The following is a 6,000-nucleotide window of genomic DNA, read 5'->3' on the forward strand; positions in this document are numbered from 1 at the left end:
CCTGAATGTAGGTCAGTGCAGAGAGAAAGAGAGAGAGAGGGGGGCAAAAGGGAAGAACAGAAATAGGAGCTCTGAAAGTAACAGTGTTTGTTGCAACTTTTAACTAGCTTTGAGTTCTTTCAGGGATTTACAGTATAAACTATTATTTACCAAAGAAAGATTAAAAATGAAAATTAAGACCAAAACAAGGCATCTGTGGCTCAAGTGGAGCATTATAGTAAAAACCCCAAGTAGGCATCCAAGGGGGAGAAGAGTTCAAAGAAATGCATTATTTTGCCTTGTACTCGGAAATGAGTGCAAAGTATGAAAACCTATGACCAGAACTAACGAACTACTGTATTTTCCTATTATATTATGAGTCAATGCACATATTTGGTGATCAAATATTTTAAGGAGCACAGCGCCGACTTTTCACACGAAACACGAGTGCGAAGAGACGGACTGTGAAAACATTTGTATAGTTATGATTTCTTTCATGGGTCTGAATGAGTAATGTTGTGCTTTTTTTTAAGGCCAAAGCTTTTATTTTTTCTGCGTGGACAATTTAGCACTGCAAATTTACAGATTATAAAATGGAAACATGAGTTTTGAAAGAAGCAAACTTCACACCTCCAGTGTGGCTGTGAATCAGGAGGTAGAGCAGGATGGTTGGTGGTACAGTGTGGGTACCTTGGGTGTGGGCCAAATACTGAGCCCTGAGTTTCTCCCAGTGCACTCATTAGAGTATCTATGTTAGATAGAAAGTACTTAGATGTAGAAAAAAGTGCTTGTATAAACGTGTGTGTAAATGGGCGCATAAGCACTTTGAGTGCTCGTGCACAGCAGAAAAGCACTATATAAGAAGCAATCTTTTTAAAAATGGCATTGTGGCAAAGGTTATTGCTGCTTAATCCAAACTGGGAACCTCTCCTCCTCATTGGAATGGTCTTTAAAAGAAATCCTGTTTAAAAAGACATTTGTAGAACTGAAAGGGATGCATTCAGAATAAAATCAGCTCATCATTTTCCATTTCACTTCACTGGAGTCAACAATTTGATCGTCCCATGTAAGGTTTTAGAAGAATAACTCAATTGATTCTGTCCAATCTAACCAGAGATCTCTTTGAACACAGTCCCAGAACTACAAAGAGGACTTGTGGAAGTTGGCTAAATCAGCTTTTACTCCAAGGTCAGGGCTGACCTGGAGAAATTACCGTAAACGCACACTCATCCCTACGTTTCGTGACTCGAAGCCTCACAGGAGCTCCTATGGTGCCAAGATCCAGTTTCATGCTGTTCATCACTTGTTGCTGTAAGAGAGCAGTGTGGATGTGCGTCCTGCACAGATGTGTTGAAAAGCTGGGATGTTTGTCTCCCAGTTTTCCATCTCTGAGCACATTGTCATGTGATCAACTTTCAAATATCAGCTTGATCGGTCGCTGTGCCTCACCTGGTTTTCATTAGCCACAAACAGTTGCAGAATTCTCTAAACTTTAAGTGCAAAATTTTCCAACATTGAACTCATTTCTGTTGCCTATGCAGAGTTCGTTTCTCCCTCCTATTTATGTCGTGCCACTTTCATGACTAACAGGATCCATGGAGGGAAAACAGTCGCCGGGGCTATTTGGCTCTTGGCCTCCAAATTGCTATTTATAGTGAGTTTCCACTTTTTTTTCCGCGGTGTCAAGCAGAGGAAAAATGACAGAAGAAATGAGCCAGCTGAGTCAGTGTGAGCCTGGTTCTCATTTGTGCTGACCTTGTGTTACAGGACTCCCTCACTAGTGTCACTCACACTTCACACTGCAGGAAAAAGGAGGGTGAAGTAGAGGGGAGGAGAGGGCGCTGTGGACATGGCAAGGGAGACTGTCCAAAAAAAAAAAAAAAAACTCACAGTACCTGTTTGGTCATAAAAACCAAATGAAAGTTTGTGTTCCAGAGTCAGAATAACAAGCCAGCGACTGAACTCTGCTACTCTGTTAATTAGCGAGAAATTACAAGGATTGAAGGGAAAGATTCCACAGAGACTGGGGTTCAGTTTAAGCCTTTCTAAATACATTTTTGAGTGAGTGTTTAATGCACGTTGTTTGTACATTGTTAAAATTGCAGCAATAATTAATTTTAAATGCTGAGAAAATAAACTCTTCTCTAGATTGCAGTGTAGAGTAATCAGTCTGCAAAGTAGTAAAGTATGAAAAATACAATGAGCTTCTGAGAAATAAAGCTCATTTCACCCCAACTCCTGAACTGAATGTTTCCTTGTGAGAGTGTGCAGGTGTCAAACATTCTGGTGAGAGTCCAAACATTTCCTTTATGGTCAGTAATTCAATCTGTTGGCTTTCAAAAGACTGAAAGCACCTTGAGCAAGGCATAATATATGAACTATGCCAAGCTGTTCCAGGAAATCTTTGCAAATGTCTGTTACATTTATGTGACAATACAACCTAACATTCTATTTTTTTTCCTCATATTCATGTTCACTGATTCCAGAAACACTTTTGCACTTTCACACATTTCTAACCAAGGAACAAGGCAAGAGTCGATCTCAGTTATGGGAAGATTTCCATTTAAGCCAATATTCACAATCTCGATAGTCAACCTGAAAAAACAAAACAAAAAAACAAGACCGCATTGTTAAAACAGCACTTTTTTTTTTTTTTTTTTTTTTACAGTTTATGCAATTTGAATTTTACTGCTCTCGTGATTAAAGCACAAGAGTAGTAATAGTGTGTTGTGTGACTAAAGATATGAATGGGGTTAGGTGATTTCAAATTGGTTGTATATATGGATGGATGTTTAAATGCAACATTACAGTATACTGTAACATACTTCAAAACCCTAAATGAGCTTATTAGATTTTGGCCATTCCTTATGCATGACTGCAAGACTTCCTAGTGATGAAATAACACACCCAAATAAATTTGCTATTTCAAACCATTCTCCCTTTTTATATTTTGCTAATAACCATCCTTTTAATAATCTTCTTGACTGGTAGCATTTTGACTTACACTTCACAAATTTCGCTGTGGTTTTTGCACCTTAGGTGTGGATGCAAGTTGAATAAGACACTCACCAGACTGCAGAAGGTCAAAATACACTCATCATTTGACACTATCCCCAAGACTTCTGTCTGCTTTTACTCATTATGAAGAATAAAGCACATATTCATGATCTCATGCTCTGACCAAGAATGGGACACTGCGTATGATTTGGTGTCACTGGCCAAGACATTATGGGTGGAGTACATTTTTGGTTAGTAATTCTTAATTTACATGAATTAAAGGCCACAGTTCCTTAGACTGGGTTCAAAGGTAATGTGGATGGCTTCCAGTTGGAAAGCACAGAGGAAAAGGGAGGGAGGTTGGCTGAGTGATTGCTGGGATTATTTTCTCGCAAAAGGTCTAATGGGCTCCGTACCTCTCTCTACCTTGTCTCTTCATTGTCTTCACTCTGTCCGTGACTGCATATTTCCACAGCACCTAAATGCAGCAGGGGAACTGGTACTGGTTTTAGTTCTTCTGCTAACAGCCCTGTCAGTCCATGAGGGTTTTCCTAAAATCATATATATGCATACATAATTTCTTAATATGATATAAAAGTTTTCTTGCATTCAGTCTATTGTCATGTGGCAGTCCCCATCTGCTTCTCCTCTATCTATTCCACTGTCAAACTACCTTCTTCCTCCCTTGTTCTCTCTCACAGCTCCATTTATTTTCTGCCTTCTTTTTTGTGTGCAAGATGTGAGCCAAAGGTCTGACAGAGATACAGAACTTAAGAAAACACTCTTGGCCCTCAATCAGGAAGGTTAAACCAACACCATAGGCAGTGGGGCAAAGCAAGAGGACAACAAAACCACTTCTCTCTGGTATCGCAAACAAAAAAAGGCCCAGCGCCATCCCATAAAAGGGAAAAACTGCGATTATGGTTGAAGGAAAAATATGTTTCACATTACAAGCTATTATGCTGATTTATGATTGATAGATTGAGAGACTGCAGGTCAAGCTTTTTCTTACATGGAGAAATTCAGTCTATACTGCTGCATTGAATATCTAGAGCATGTTAAAACATCACAGTTGTTGGTTTATTTCCCAGCGGCTTTGCAGATCACGTGAACACCTGCTATTTATTCTGCTCTGTGATAGCCCAGATTTTGCACGGAGGTATAACAGTCAGTGATTCCTCTCTTTCTACGAAATGTCAAGCATTGTCCTCCACAGATTTTCCCCATAAAATCCAAAACAGTTAGTTTCATTTTTAAACTTTTCTTTTCAGGCATTATAGATACTAACTCTTGAGCTCATGCATATAAATCTTCATAATAGATTCAATTAGAGCAGAGCAAGTCAGTAGGGACAGCAGATCTCAGTGCATCCATTTGCTGTTTTGCATTTTGGCCATATGCGGTGTAAACAATTGCAGAAGGTGCTTTTTTTTTACAGAGTCACAGAGTTTTCTGCAAGTTCCCTTTTGAATAAATTCCCTTTTCATTCTAATCTCCCATGACCATTATCTGACACAAATTTATTCAGGAACTTAAGCCATAAATAATTAGTTTCCACTGAGTGAACCGGCCTTCAGAATTCTTTTGTGGCAACTTCTGTTCACCCTGGTCTATTATGGCTTTCCTAGAATTATTTAAATTTTATTCCTTGGCATTTGTAAACAACATCTGTCCTTCTGAACATGTAAATTTTCTGCTTGGCGGGCATGTACCCATCAGCAGACACTCTCCAAGAGATTGATCAGAGTGGAATTTTATGAGTGGAATTAGATAAAAGCAGTCAAAAGTTAGCTCGCCAGAACTGTCCATCCTGTACTCGTATTTAACACGTGTGATAAATGTCCACGCATGTTGAAGATAATGAAAGTCAGCTTGCTTAATAAACCACTGCAAGCTGTATTGTTCTTTACTTTTTTACAAAAAAAAATTATAATCAACAAAAATTGAAACTGACAAACTAGAATGAATTCCCCAATCAGTCAAGTGCAAGCATCCGCAGGGCTGTGGCATCACTGACACTTCTGCTTCTTTTCAATTCAAGTCTGCGTTTAAATGTGAGAGCAAATACCCTGTTTTTCTTCAAAACATGCTTCCTATTAATTACATTTATATGCAGCTATCCCGCAGCAGCATTTTCATGTTTAATGCTGGATTAGAGCGCAATGTTTCGACAGTGAAAAGCAAAACGACATGTCTAGATGGAAGACACACCATTGTCAAGTTTCTCTGCACAGAACACAGGTTACTTAGATTTTAGTAAACTTCCTTTTTTGTTTCTCCAAAATAAAATGATTTCTATCAATCGAAAAGCAAAGATGCTTTTTAACAGAATTTAAAATGATTATTAGCAGATTCATCTCACAAGTGTCCTTTCTGTCCTTGTACCAGAAACAGCTATATTTTATATTCAGTGCAACTTACTGCAAACGTTTTAATGGATGAATGAGAAGAGCCGTTGCGTCCTTCTCTCTTCACTTAATACAAAATGTCATTTTAGAGGATTCTGTCCAAAGTGGAGAAGAAAAACAAGGAATTAAGGAAAAATATAGGAAGAGGGAGATCAGTTGTATGGAGGAATTTTATCCAAGAAGAGACGGGGATCGGACTTATCACTGAGACAAGCCAACTGCCTGTCATTTCAGCTTAAAGCACAGGAACACTTAAGTACTCTAGGCACAGAAAAACTTGCTCAATGCTTTGTTTAGATTAAGCTGAAGGGGGAAAGTATTGCTAAGCAGCAGGGCTTATATCCACACCATTTGCACTTAAATAAATTGACTACAAGTCAGGCAAAACTTATTATGACAGACATATGCACAGCAACATCATGGGCCTTTGCAAAATGACAGAGTTTAAAGTTAAGAGAGAGACTCAAACAACATAAATATCAGTTGACTATATGGTAGATCACCAGTTTCCCTGCCTCTCAGCCTCCAGTGACCCTGACTTTGATAAGTGGAAGAGGACAGATCGATGGATGGAGTTAGCTTGCACAGTATCAAAAGGAAATATATGACAAAGAAA

This window comes from Oreochromis niloticus, linkage group LG10 (genome assembly GCF_001858045.2).
Source record: "Oreochromis niloticus isolate F11D_XX linkage group LG10, O_niloticus_UMD_NMBU, whole genome shotgun sequence".
In the NCBI taxonomy this organism is placed as follows: domain Eukaryota; kingdom Metazoa; phylum Chordata; class Actinopteri; order Cichliformes; family Cichlidae; genus Oreochromis; species Oreochromis niloticus.